Consider the following 15,687-nt stretch of genomic DNA (forward strand, 5'->3'; position numbering starts at 1 on the left):
TCACGAACCTGTCTATTGTGTTCCTTGGTCTTCTTGATCCTCTCTGTGCTTCAAACAGAACCCTGAGACTATCACAGAACGGGTGCATTTATATGGAGACATGATTACACACAGGTGGATTATATTTATTATCATTACGCATTTAGGACAGCATTGGATCATTCAGAAATCCACAATGAACTTCTGGAGTGACTTTGCTGCACTGAAAGTCAAGGAGCCGAATAATATTGCACGCCCCACTTTTCAGTTTTGTGAATTTCCACAAACATTTAAAATAACCAATAAATTTTGTTCAACTTCATAATTGTGTTCCACTTGTTGATTCTTCACCAAAAATTTACATTTGGTATCTTTATGTTTGAAGTATGATATGTGGGAAAAGGTTGAAAAGTTCCAGGGGGCTGAATACTTTCGCAAGGCACTGTATTTGAATAGTCCTCTCTTCCCTTCTTGGGTTACATTGTCTCAGATACTGGACTCAGGATGGATCATTCTCTTCCATCCTTAAATGGCCGCTGCCCGTTGGAGTCAAAGCAATCTAAAGATTCCTTGGCTTTGCTAATTATTATCGGCAATTTATTCCTCACTTCTCCACTACGACTGCTCCCATCTCTGCTATGACCCAAAAGGGAGTCGATCCAAAGAACTGGTACTCTGAGGCTGAAGAGGCCTTCCACTCTCTTAAACGGTTCTTCTCCACCGCACCTGTTCTGCATCGTCTGGATCTAAACAAACAGTTCTTCCTTAAGGTGGATGCTTCCTTGTTAGGGGCCGTAATGGTGCTTACTCAGAAGTCCTCCTCGGGTCGAGTGTGTCCCTGCGGTTTCTTCTCCAAGGCCTTCTCCGTTCCAGAGCGTAACTACTCCATTGGGGACCAGGAGTTTCTCGCCATTAAGAAGGGTTTGGAGGAGGCGATACCTGCTGGAGGGGGCAGTCTATCCAGTAGTTATCTACACGGACCAAAAGAACCTTGCTTATCTGCAGTCCGCCCAGAGACTTAACCCTTGCCAAGCTAGGTGGTCTTTGTTTTTTGCTCGCTTTAACTTTCTTTTACATTTCAGATTCGGTGACAAGAATGTCAGAGCTGCTGCCCTCTCTCACTCATTTCTGTCTGGGGATCAAGAGGAGGACTCTCAATTTATCATCGCACACTCCAAGATGATTACTGTCGCCCCAGTCAGCCTGACGCAAATTCCGCCCCAGGAAAGACCCTTGTGGGTGACTCTGAGAAGGAGCAGGTTTTGTCTTTGGGCCACTCGTTCAGAGTGGCTGGTCATGCGGGACAAAGGAAGACATTACAATTGATCTCTCATCACTACTGTTGGTCATCCATGAGGAGGGAGATCTATGCTTATGTAGCTGCCTGTCCGATTTGTGCACACAATAAAGTTCCTAGATGACTTCCTTACAGTCCTCTCCTGCCGTTACCCATACCATCTGGTCCATAAAAGCACATAGCAATGGACTTCATTACGGATTTGCCAGTTTCCAAGGACTGTATCGTCATCTGGGTAGTCGTGGATCGCTTCTCCAAAATGGCACATTTTACCCCATTGTCTACTCTTCCGTCCGCTCCTGAATTGGCTGACAGCTTCATCAATCATATTTTCCAGAAAATATAGAAAAACGCAATAGCACTCACCAATCTTAGCAGTTCAAACGTCCTTTATTGGAACATGCAGCAAGGAATCTTCACGGCTCAAGGGAGGGAGTGAGAACAGGAGTGCGACAGACAAGACGACGGCTGTTTTACGCTGACACAAAACGCTTCCACGGGTCTATGTCCCTCAATCATATTTTCCGCCTGCATGGATTTCCTCATCACATCGTAGCCGTTCACTTCCAGATTCTATCGAGAGCTCTGTAAACATCTGGATATTGTCTTGGATTTCTCCTCGGCCTATCACCCTCAGTCCAATGGACAAGTGGAGCATGTCAACCAGGTCCTGGGCGACTACCTGCGACACTTAGTCAATGCCCACCATAATGATTGGGTGAAATTACTTCCCTGGGCTGAGTCCTCGTACAACAACCATGTTGGTGAAGCCTTGGGAGAATCTCCATTCTACATCATGTTTGGTCGGCAACCCGAGGTTCCCCTTCCGGTAACGGTTCCCTATGAGGTCCCTGTGGCACATGTCTTTTCCAAGGATTTTGTAAAGTTGTGGAAGGATACCAAAGCCACTTTAGAAGCATCCTCTGCGTGTATGAAGAGACATGCAGATAAAAGGCGTCTGGATCCTTCGAGTTTCCACCCTGGTGACAAGGTGTGGCTGTTATCCAGGTATGTCCAGCTGAAGGTTCCCTCATACAAGTTAGGTCCTCGTTTTATCGGGCCTTTCGAGGTGCTGAAGCGGATCAATTAGGTCTCCTATAAAATGAAGCTGCCTTCTTCATTACGGATTCCGAATGCTTTCCATGTATCTCTGCTAAAGCCGGTCATCTTGAGCCCCTTCTTCAAGGATCCCAGTATCAATCCCGTGCTAACTGCCTCAGATGATGTTTTTGAAGTGGAGAACATCTTGGCCATGAAGCGGGTGAGATGCAAAATCTTCTTCCTAGTCGACTGGAAAAGATTTGGTCCTGAAGAAAGATCCTGGGAGCCTAAGGAGAATATTCACGCTCTGATTCTTCTCCGGAGCTTCCTAGATGGCTTGAAGAGGATGGGGCGTAAAGGGGGGTACTGTTAGCACTATGCCTGACCCTGACAAGAAGGGTCTTCGGCGTGTCTTTCACTCACCCATGCTGCAGACAGTTCTTCCCTTCCCCATGCTCTGCATGCTTTCAGTCGGTTGTCTAGCCATGTCCTTAGGGAACGCATGTGTGCTCTCCTGCACTCTTAAACGGTCAACGCATGCACTTGCTATTTCCTCCCCAGCCAATGGCTGTGGGACATTATGTATATACTAGCTGAAGAGCCCGGCGTTGCCTGGGCATAGTAAATATCTGTGGTTAGTTATAGCACCTCACTTCTCTTATTTTCCCATCACGCCTTTCATTTTCCCCCTCACATCTCTCATTTTCTCCCTTACACCTCTCATTTTCCCTCCCACTCTTCTTATTTTCCCCCTCACTCCTCTCATTCCCCCTAACACTTGTCATTTCGACCTCACATCTGTCATTTTCCGATCACGCCACTATTTTCCCTCACTCCTCTCATTTTGCACTCACACCTTTTCATTTTCACCTCACACCTCTCATTTTCCCCTCAGTATATACATGTTTGTCGTCTCCCTTATATATAGTATACACCTGTATGTCATCTCCTGTATATAGTATATACCTGTATGTCATCTCCCCTGTAAATAATATATACCTGCTGTATGTCATCTCCTCCTCTATATACCTATGTGTCATCTCCTATTTTATATAGTATATACCTGTATGTCATCTCCTCTTGTATATAGTATATACCTGTATGTCATCTCCCCTGTATATAGTATATACCTGCTGTATGTCATCTCCTCCTCTATATACCTATGTGTCATCTCCTTTTTTATATAGTATATACCTGTATGTCATCTCCTCCTGTATATAGTATATACCTGTGTGTCATCTCCCCTGTATATAGTATATATATGTGTGTCATCTCCTCCTGTATATAGTATATACCTGTATGTCATCTCCTCCTGTATATAGTATATATCTGCGTCATCTCCCCTGTATATAGTATATATGTGTGTGTGTCATCTCCCCTGTATATAGTATATACCTGTGTGTCATCTCCTCATGTATATAGTATATATCTGTGTGTCATCTCCTCCTGTATTAGACCTCGTTCACACGTTATTTGCTCAGTATTTTTACCCCAGTATTTGTAAGCTAAATTGGCAGCCTGATAAATCCCCAGCCAACAGGAAGCCCTCCCCCCTGGCAGTATATATTAGCTCACACATACACATAATAGACAGGTCATGTGACTGACAGCTGCCGTATTTCCTATATGGTACAGTTGTTGCTCTTGCAGTTTGTCTGCTTATTAATCAGATTTTTATTTTTGAAGGATAATACCAGATTTTTGTGTGTTTTAGGGCGAGTTTCATGTGTCAAGTTTTGTGTTGAGTTGCGTGTGGCGACATGCATGTAGCGACTTTTGTGAGATGAGTTTTGTGTGGCGGCATGCGTGTAGCAACTTTTTGTGTCGAGTTGCATGTGACAGGTTAGTGTAGCAAGTTGTGTGCAGCAAGTTTTGCGCATGGCGAGTTTTGCTCGTGGCGAGTTTTATGTGTGGTGCGTTTTTAGTATGTGCAAGTTTTGTGTGAGGCAACTTTTGCATGTGTTGCAACTTTTGTGCATGTGGCAATTTTTCCGCGTGTGGCGAGTTTTCCATGAGGTGAGTTTTGCACGTGTGGCGAGTTATGCGTGAGCCTAGTTTTGCATGTGGCGTGTTTTGCGCATGGCGAGTTTTGAGCGTCGACTTTTGTGTTTCGACTTTTATGTGGCGAGGTTGGTGTATGTGTGGTGAAATGTGTGCTGAGGGTGGTATATGTGTTCAAGCGCGTGGTATTGTGTGTGGCGCATTTTGTGTGTGTCTTTATATCCCCGTGTGTGGTGAGTATCCCATGTCGGGGCCCCACCTTAGCAACTGTACGGTATATACTCTTTGGCGCCATCGCTCTCACTCTTTAAGTCCCCTTGTTCACATCTGGTAGCTGTCAATTTGCCTTCAACACTTTTCCTTTCACTTTTTCCCCATTATGTAGATAGGGGCAAAATTGTTTGGTGAATTGGAACGCGCGGGGTTAAAATTTAGCCTCACAACATAACCTGTTATGATAAGGTAATTCAGTACCACAATGGACATAGGAGTCAGAGCACATACAGTGACCTGACAATAACCCAAAAACATAGAACGAGCTCTGAGACGTGGAAACTCTGCTGACCGCAATCCCTAATCCTCTCCAACACAACTAGAGGCAGCCGTGGATTGCGCCTAACGCTCCCTATGCAACTCGGCACAGCCTGAGAAACTAGCTAGCCTGAAGATAGAAAATAAGCCTACCTTGCCTCAGAGAAATACCCCAAAGGAAAAGGCAGCCCCCACATATAATGACTGTGAGTTAAGATGAAAAGACAAACGTAGAGATGAAATAGATTTAGCAAAGTGAGGCCCGACTTTCTGAACAGAGCAAGGATAGGAAAGGTAACTTTGCGGTCAACACAAAACCCTACAAACAACCACGCAAAGGGGGCAAAAAGACCCTCCGTACCGAACTAACGGCACGGAGGTACACCCTCTGCGTCCCAGAGCTTCCAGCAAGCACAAGAAAACAAATAAGCAAGCTGGACAGAAAAAAACAGCAAACAAAAAGCAAAAGCGGAACTTAGCTATGCAGAGCAGCAGGCCACAGGAACGCTCCAGGAGGAAACAGGTCCAATGCTAGAACATTGACTGGAAGCCAGGATCAAAGAACTAGGTGGAGTTAAATAGAGCAGCACCTAACGACTTCACCACATCACCTGAGGAAGGAAACTCAGAAGCCGCAGTACCACTTTCCTCCACCAACGGAAGCTCACAGAGAGAATCAGCCGAAGTACCACTTGTGACCACAGGAGGGAGCTCTGCCACAGAATTCACAACAGTACCCCCCCTTGAGGAGGGGTCACCGAACCCTCACCAGAGCCCCCAGGACGACCAGGATGAACCATATGAAAGGCACGAACAAGATCGGGAGCATGGACATCAGAGGCAAAGACCCAGGAATAATCTTCCTGAGCATAACCCTTCCACTTAACCAGATACTGGAGTTTCCGTCTTGAAACACGAGAATCCAAAATCTTCTCCACAATATACTCCAACTCCCCCTCCACCAAAACCGGGGCAGGAGGATCAACAGATGGAACCACAGGTGCCACGTATCTCAGCAACAATGACCTATGGAATACGTTATGTATGGAAAAAGAATCTGGAAGGGTCAGACGAAAAGACACAGGATTAAGAACCTCAGAAATCCTATACGGACCAATGAAACGAGGTTTAAACTTAGGAGAGGAAACCTTCATAGGAATATGACGAGAAGATAACCAAACCAAATCCCCAACACGAAGTCGGGGACCCACAGAGCATCTGCGATTAGCGAAACGTTGAGCCTTCTCCTGGGACAAGGTCAAATTGTCCACTACATGAGTCCAAATCTGCTGCAACCTGTCCACCACAGTATCCACACCAGGACAGTCCGAAGACTCAACCTGCCCTGAAGAGAAACGAGGATGGAACCCAGAGTTGCAGAAAAACGGCGAAACCAAGGTAGCCGAGCTGGCCCGATTATTAAGGGCGAACTCAGCCAAAGGCAAAAAGGACACCCAGTCATCCTGATCAGCAGAAACAAAGCATCTCAGATATGTTTCCAAGGTCTGATTGGTTCGTTCGGTCTGGCCATTAGTCTGAGGATGGAAAGCCGAGGAGAAAGACAAGTCAATGCCCATCCTACCACAAAAGGCTTGCCAAAACCTCGAAACAAACTGGGAACCTCTGTCAGAAACGATATTCTCTGGAATGCCATGTAAACGAACCACATGCTGGAAGAAAAATGGCACCAAATCAGAGGAGGAAGGCAATTTAGACAAGGGTACCAAATGGACCATCTTAGAGAAGCGATCACAGACCACCCAAATGACTGACATCTTTTGAGAGACGGGAAGATCTGAAATAAAATCCATAGAGATATGTGTCCAAGGCCTCTTCGGGATCGGCAAGGGCAAAAGCAACCCACTGGCACGAGAACAGCAGGGCTTAGCCCAAGCACAAATCCCACAGGACTGCACAAAAGAACGCACATCCCGCGACAGAGATGGCCACAAAAGGATCTAGCCACTAACTCTCTGGTACCAAAGATTCCAGGATGACCAGCCAACACCGAACAATGAATCTCAGAGAAACTTTATTCGTCCACCTATCAGGGACAAACAGTTTCTCCGCTGGGCAACGATCAGGTTTATTAGCCTGAAATTTTTGCAGCACCCGCTGCAAATCAGGGGAGATGGCAGACACAATTACTCCCTCTTTGAGGATACCCGCCGGCTCAGATAAACCCGGAGAGTCGGGCACAAAACTCCTAGACAGAGCATCCGCCTTCACATTTTTAGAGCCTGGAAGTTACGAAATCACAAAGTCAAAACGGGCAAAAAACAGCGACCAACGAGCCTGTCTAGGATTCAACCGCTTGGCAGTCTCGAGATAAGTCAAGTTCTTATGATCAGTCAAGACCACCACGCGATGCTTAGCTCCTTCAAGCCAATGACGCCACTCCTCGAATGCCCACTTCATGGCCAGCAACTCTCGATTGCCCACATCATAATTTCGCTCAGCAGGCGAAAACTTCCTGGAAAAGAAGGTGCATGGTTTCATCACCGAGCAATCAGAACTTCTCTGCGACAAAACAGCCCCTGCTCCAATCTCAGAAGCATCAACCTCGACCTGGAATGGAAGCGAAACATCTGGTTGACACAACACAGGGGCAGAAGAAAAACGACGCTTCAACTCTTGAAAAGCTTCCACAGCAGCAGAAGACCAATTAACCACATCAGCACCCTTCTTGGTCAAATCGGTCAATGGTTTAGCAATACTAGAAAAATTGCAGATGAAGCGACGATAAAAATTAGCAAAGCCCAGGAACTTTTGCAGACTTTTCAGAGATGTCGGCTGAGTCCAATCATGGATGGCTTGGACCTTAACAGGATCCATCTCGATAGTAGAAGGGGAAAAGATGAACCCCAAAAATGAAACCTTCTGAACACCAAAGAGACACTTTGATCCCTTCACAAACAAAGAATTAGCACGCAGGACCTGAAACACCGTTCTGACCTGCTTCACATGAGACTCCCAATCATCCGAGAAGATCAAAATGTCATCCAAGTACACAATCAGGAATTTATCCAGGTACTCTCGGAAGATGTCATGCATAAAGGACTGAAACACTGATGGAGCATTGGCAAGTCCGAATGGCATTACTAGATACTCAAAATGGCCCTCGGGCGTATTAAATGCAGTTTTCCATTCATCGCCTCGCTTAATACGCACAAGATTATACGCACCACGAAGATCTATCTTGGTGAACCAACTAGCCCCCTTAATCCGAGCAAACAAATCGGATAACAACGGCAAGGGGTACTGAAATTTAACCGTGATCTTATTTAGAAGTCGGTAATCTATACAAGGTCTCAGCGAACCATCCTGCTTGGCTACAAAAAAGAACCCTGCTCCCAATGGCGACGATGACGGGCGAATATGCCCCTTCTCCAAGGACTCCTTCACATAACTCCACATAGCGGCGTGCTCAGGCACAGACAAATTAAACAGTCGACCTTTTGGGAATTTACTACCAGGAATCAAATCGATAGCACAATCACAATCCCTATGCGGAGGTAGGGTATCGGACTTGGGCTCATCAAATACATCCCGGTAATCAGACAAGAACTCTGGAACCTCAGAAGGGGTGGATGACGAAATAGTCAGAAATGGGACATCACCATGCACCCCCTGACAACCCCAGCTGGACACAGACATGGATTTCCAATCTAATACTGGATTATGGACTTGTAGCAATGGCAACCCCAACACGACCACATCATGCAGATTATGCAACACCAGAAAGCGAATAACCTCCTGATGTGCAGGAGCCATGCACATGGTCAGCTGGGTCCAGTACTGAGGCTTATTCTTGGCCAAAGGCGTAGCATCAATTCCTCTCAATGGAATAGGACACTGCAAGGGCTCCAAGAAAAACCCACAACGCCTAGCATACTCCAAGTCCATCAAATTCAGGGCAGCGCCTGAATCCATAAATGCCATGACAGAATACGATGACAAAGAGCAGATCAAGGTAACGGACAGAAGAAATTTTGACTGTACCGTACCAATGGTGGCAGACCTAGCGAACCGCTTAGTGCGCTTAGGACAATCAGAGCATGAGTGGAATCACCACAGTAGAAACACAGCCCATTCAGACGTCTGTGTTCTTGCCGTTCAACTCTGGTCAAAGTCCTATCGCACTGCATAGGCTCAGGTTTAAGCTCAGGTAATACCGCCAAATGGTGCACAAATTTACGCTCACGCAAGCGTCGACCGATCTGAATAGCCAAAGACATAGACTCATTCAGACCAGCAGGCATAGGAAATCCCACCATGACATCCTTAAGGGCTTCAGAGAGACCCTTTCTGAAAATAGCTGCGAGCGCACCTTCATTCCATTGAGTGAGTACGGACCACTTTCTAAATTTCTGACAATATACCTCTATCTCATCCTGACCCTGACACAGAGCCAGCAAATTTTTCTCTGCCTGATCCACTGAATTAGGTTCATCGTACAGCAATCCGAGAGCCAGGAAAAACGCATCGATATTACTTAATGCAGGATCTCCTGACGCAAGAGAAAATGCCCAGTCCTGAGGGTCGCCACGTAAAAAAGAAATAATGATCCTAACTTGTTGAACTGGGTCACCAGAGGAGCGAGGTTTCAAAGCTAGAAATAGTTTACAATTATTTTTGAAACTCAGAAATTTAGTTCTATCTCCAAAAAACAAATCAGGAATAGGAATTCTCGGTTCTAACATAGAATTCTGAACCACAAAGTCTTGAATATTTTGTACTCTTGCCGTGAGCTGATCCACACATGAAGACAGACTTTTAATGTCCATCGCTACACCTGTGTTCTGAACCACCCAAATGTCTAGGGGAAAAAAAAGGCAAAACACAGTGCAGAGAAAAAAAAAATGGTCTCAGAACTTCTTTTTTCCCTCTATTGAGAATCATTAGTACTTGGCTTCCAGTACTGTTATGATAAGGTAATTCAGTACCACAATGGACATAGGAGTCAGAGCACATACAGTGACCTGACAATAACCCAAAAACATAGAACGAGCTCTGAGACGTGGAAACTCTGCTGACCGCAATCCCTAATCCTCTCCAACACAACTAGAGGCAGCCGTGGATTGCGCCTAACGCTCCCTATGCAACTCGGCACAGCCTGAGAAACTAGCTAGCCTGAAGATAGAAAATAAGCCTACCTTGCCTCAGAGAAATACCCCAAAGGAAAAGGCAGCCCCCACATATAATGACTGTGAGTTAAGATGAAAAGACAAACATAGAGATGAAATAGATTTAGCAAAGTGAGGCCCGACTTTCTGAACAGAGTGAGGATAAGAAACGTAACTTTGCGGTCAACACAAAACCCTACAAACAACCACGCAAAGGGGGCAAAAAGACCCTCCGTACCGAACTAACGGCACGGAGGTACACCCTCTGCGTCCCAGAGCTTCCAGCAAGCACAAGAAAACAAATAAGCAAGCTGGACAGAAAAAAACAGCAAACAAAAAGCAAAAGCGGAACTTAGCTATGCAGAGCAGCAGGCCACAGGAACGCTCCAGGAGGAAACAGGTCCAATACTAGAACATTGACTGGAAGCCAGGATCAAAGAACTAGGTGGAGTTAAATAGAGCAGCACCTAACGACTTCACCACATCACCTGAGGAAGGAAACTCAGAAGCCGCAGTACCACTTTCCTCCACCAACGGAAGCTCACAGAGAGAATCAGCCGAAGTACCACTTGTGACCACAGGAGGGAGCTCTGCCACAGAATTCACAACAATAACCTATGACGCTCTTGGGGTCCAGACGTGTGACTGTGCAAAATTTTGTGGCTGTAGCTGCGACGGTGCAGATGCCAATCCCGGACATACATACATACACACACACATTCAGCTTTATATATTAGACTAGCTGAAGAGCCCGGCATTGCCTGGGCATAGTAAATATCTGTGGTTAGTTATAGCACCTCACGTCTCTTATTTTCCCATCATGCCTCTCATTTTCTCCCTTACACCTCTCATTTTCCCCCTCACTCCTCTTATTTTCCCCCTCATTCCTCTCATTCCCCTCTAACACTTGTCATTTCGACCTCACATCTGTCATTTTCCAATCACTCCACTATTTTCCCTCACTCCTCTCATTTTGCACTCACACCTTTTCATTTTCACCTCACAGCCCTCATTTTCACCTCAGTATATACATGTTTGTCATCTCCCTTATATGTAGTATACACCTGTATGTCTTCTCTTGTATATAGTATATACCTGTATGTCATCTCCCCTGTAAATAGTATATACCTGCTGTATGTCATCTCCTCCTGTATATTGTATATACCCATGTGTCATCTCCTCCTGTATATATTATAGACCTGTATGTCATCTCTTCTGTATATACTATATACCTGTATGTCATCTCCTGTATATAGCATATACCTGTATGTCATCTCCCCTGTATATAGGATATACCTGCTGTATGTCATCTCCTCCTCTATATACCTATGTGTCATCTCCTCTTTTATATAGTATATACCTGTATGTCATCTCCTCCTGTATATAGTATATACCTGTGTATCATCTCCTCCTGTATATAGTATATACCTGTGTGTCATCTCCTCCAGTATATAGTATATGCCTGTTTATCATCTCCTCCTGTATATAGTATATACCTGTGTGTCATGTCCACTGCGGGGGCGGCACGGTGGCGCAGTGGTTAGGACTGCTGCCTTGCAGCGCTGGAGTCCTGGATTTGAACCCCACCAAGGACAACATCTGCAAAGAGTTTGTATGTTCTCTCCGTGTTTGCGTGGGTTTCCTCCGGGCACTCTGGTTTCCTCCCACATTCCAAAGACATACTGATAGGGAATTTAGATTGTGAGCCCCATCGGGGACAGTGATGATAATGTGTGCAAACTGTAAAGCGCTGCGGAATATGTTAGCGCTATATAAAATTAAACATTATTATTATTATTACCTGTGTGTCATCGCCCCTGTATATAGTATGTACCTGTATTTCATCTCCCCTGTATATAGCATATACCAGGTTGTCATCTCCTGTATATAGTATATACCTGTATGTCATCTCCTCCTGTATATAGTATATACCTGTGTGTCATCTCCCCTGTATATAGTATATATGTGTGTCATCTCCTCCTGTATATAGTATATACCTGTATGTCATCTCCTCCTGTATATAGTATATACCTGTGTGTCATCTCCTCCTGTATATAGTATATACCTGTATGTCATCTCCTCCTGTATATAGTATATACGTGTGTCATCTCCTCCTGTATATAGTATATACCTGTGTGTCATCTGCTCCTGTATATAGTATATACCTGTGTGTCATCTCCTCCTGTATATAGTATATACCTGTGTGCCATCTCTCCTGTATATAGTATATATCTGTGTGTCATCTCCTTCTGTATAAAGTATATATTTGTGTGTCATCTCCTCCTGTATTAGACCGCGTTCACATGTTATTTGGTCAGTATTTTTACCTCAGTATTTGTAAGCTAAATTGGCAGCCTGATAAATCCCCAGCCAACAGGAAGACCTCCCCCCTGGCAGTATATATTAGCTCACACATACACATAATAGACAGGTCAGCTGCCATATTTCCTATAATATATATAATATTTTCCATTTGTTGCTCTTGTAGTTTGTCTGCTTATTAATCAGATTTTTATTTTTGAAGGATAATACCAGACTTGTGTGTTTTTTAGGGCGAGTTTCATGTGTCAAGTTGTGTGTGTTGAGTTGCATGTGGCGACGTGCATGTAGTGACTTTTGTGAGATGAGTTTTGGGTGGCGACATGCATGTAGCAACTTTTTGTGTGTCGAGTTGCATGTGACAGGTTAGTGTAGCAAGTTGTGTGCAGCAAGTTTTGCACATGGCGAGTTTTGCACGTGGCGAGTTTTGTGTGGTGCCTTTTGAGTATGTGCAAGTTTTGTGTGAGGCAACTTTTGCATGAGTTGCAACTTTTGTGCATGTGGCAATTTTTCCGCGTGTGCAAGTTTTGCGTGTGGCGAGTTTTCCATGAGGTGAGTTTTGCACTTGCGGCGAGTTTTGCGTGAGCCTAGTTTTTGCAAGTGGCGAGTTCTGCACATGGCGAGTTTTGAGCGGCGACTTTTGTGTTTCGACTTTTATGTGGCGAGGTTGGTGTATGTGTGGTGAAATGTGTGCTGAGGGTGGTATATGTGTTCAAGCACGTGGTAGTGTGTGGTGCATTTTGTGTGTGTGTTCATATCCCCGTGTGTGGTGAGTATCCCATGTCGGGGCCCCACCTTAGCAACTGTACAGTATATACTCTTTGGCGCCATCGCTCAAACTCTTTAAGTCTCCCTTGTTCACATCTGGCAGCTGTCAATTTGCCTCCAACACTTTTCCTTTCACTTTTCCCCATTATGTAGATAGGGGCAAAATTGTTTGGTGAATTGGAAAGCGCGGGGTTAAAATTTCACCTCACAACATAGCCTATGACACTCTCGGGGTCCAGACGTGTGACTGTGCAAAATTTTGTGGCTGTAGCTGCGACGCCTCCAACACTTTTCCTTTCACTTTTTCCCCATTATGTAGATAGGGGCAAAATTGTTTGGTGAATTGGAAAGCCTATGACGCTCTCAGGGTCCAGACGTGTGACTGTGCAAAATTTTGTGGCTGTAGATGCGACGGTGCAGATGCCAATCCCGGACATACATACACACATACACACACACACACATTCAGCTTTATATATTAGATATACCTGTATGTCATCTCCCCTGTATATAGTATATAGTGGATGTCATCTCCCCTGTATATAGTATATACCTGTATGCCATCTCCTCCTGGCTGTCAATTTGCCTCCAACACTTTTCCTTTCACTTTATCCCCATTATGTAGATAGGGGCAAAATTGTTTGGTGAATTGGAACGCGCAGGGTTAAAATTTTGCGATTTGTCCTTCTGTGTCCAGCTGCTGCGCGACAGTTGGTCTGTCCTGGAGTGGCACCTGGCGTTCATCGGGAGCCAAGTCAAACATCACCATCAGAGGCTCTAGTGAACAGTCAGGTAATTGCTTAGTCACGCCCCTCCAGGCTCTCCGTGGTCCGTGGCACAGTGGTTTCACAAACCACATCTGTGACAATGTGGGTTCAGGTTCAGGTACTGTTCTGATACTTGAACCCGAACTTTTTGTAATCGTTCGGCCGAACCCTGCGAACCCAAACATCCAGGTGTCCGCCCATCTCTACCAGTGAGGAGTCTCAATTTTTTATATTTGTAAGAACTGAAAACTAGCATGTTCAAGATTACCCTAGTGACCAAATCTGTTTTTTTTTTAATTCACAGTTAGTGATGAGTGAGCATCACGGCCAGGATGAGGGGTACCTGCCTTGGGTGCTACCTTCTGCCTACCCGAGGGGGGCACACTTTGAAAAAAAAGAAATGCGGTCGCTCGACCTCTTCCTGCGGCCGCAGACATTCAACACAGTGATGGCTGGGGGCAGGCACGGAGGTGAGCGATGTCAGTCACTGATACCGCTCACCCCTCTCTCTGTCCTGCTCCCCTGCAGTTGCTCCCTTCCTGCTCTCAATTGCATTTGCGTCTATGAGACGTGAATGCAATTGCTGTGTGTGCCGCCAGGGACAAGAGCAGAGGAGTTGTCATCTCCCATGCTTCGTTGGAATCTCCAGCAAGAGGCAGGCCTCTTTCGCAGGGGACAATGGATAGCACGGAGCAGTGACATCTTCGCTTCATCCAATATCCACTGCTGCACTTCACAGAAGAGGAGACGTGGTCAGGGAAACTGGATTATGTGAGTATGAGCTTTTTTTTTTCATTCATATATTACTGTGAGGGGGGGGGGGGCACAGCATTAGGGGCTGTGCATATGTTGGGGATAAAATGAGAGGAGGGGCTGTGTTCATGGGGGAAATAAAATCAGGGGCTGTGCTGATGAGGGAAGGGGGGATAAACTGAGGAGCAATGCAGATGGGGGAATAAACTGAGGGGTTGTGCTGATGAGGGGATATATATTGTTGGGCTGTGCAGATGTGTGAATAAACTTATGGGCTGTGCAAATGGGGGAATACGCTGAGGGGCTGGGCAAATGGGGGATAGTGGGAATAAAATGAATGGCTGTGTAGTTGGGGTGAATAAACGGTGGTGCTGTGAAGATGGGGAATTACCTGAAGGACTGTGCAGATGGGGGGTAATAAACTGACGGGCTTGGCAGATGGGGGAATAAACTGAGGAGCTGTGCAAAGGGGGAATAAACTAAGGGGCAGTGCAGATGGGCGAATGTACTGATGGGCTGTGTAGATGGGGGAATAAACTGAGGAGCTGTGCAAAGGGGGAATAAACTAAGGGGCAGTGCAGATGGGGGAATGAACTGATGGGCTGTGTAGATGGGGGAATAAACTGAGGGGCTGGGCAGAGGGGAGGATAAAATGAAGGGCTGTTGAAATGGGGGGAAAAAATGAGGGATCTGGATTATACTCTATGCACTCTATGGGGCTGCATTATACTCTTTAACGCTGCATTATACTCTAAAAGGCTGCATTATTCTCTATGGTGCTGCATTATACTACATGGGGCTGCATTATACTATATGGGAGCTGAATTATACTATATGGGGCTGCATTATACTCTATGAGGCTGTATTATACTATAAGGGGCTGAATTATACTATATATGGCTGCATTATACTCTATGAGGGCTGCATTATACTCAATGGGAGGTGTTATACTCTATGGGGGTGCATTGTACTCTAGGGGGCTACATTATTCTCTATCAAGGACTATGGGAGTGCATTATACTATGAGCACTATACGGGAGCTGCATTATATTCCATTGACTACTAATGGGAGTGCATTATACTAAATGGCAGCTGCATTATACCG

The sequence above is a fragment of the Ranitomeya imitator genome, chromosome 3 (assembly GCF_032444005.1).
Source record: "Ranitomeya imitator isolate aRanImi1 chromosome 3, aRanImi1.pri, whole genome shotgun sequence".
Classification (NCBI taxonomy): domain Eukaryota; kingdom Metazoa; phylum Chordata; class Amphibia; order Anura; family Dendrobatidae; genus Ranitomeya; species Ranitomeya imitator.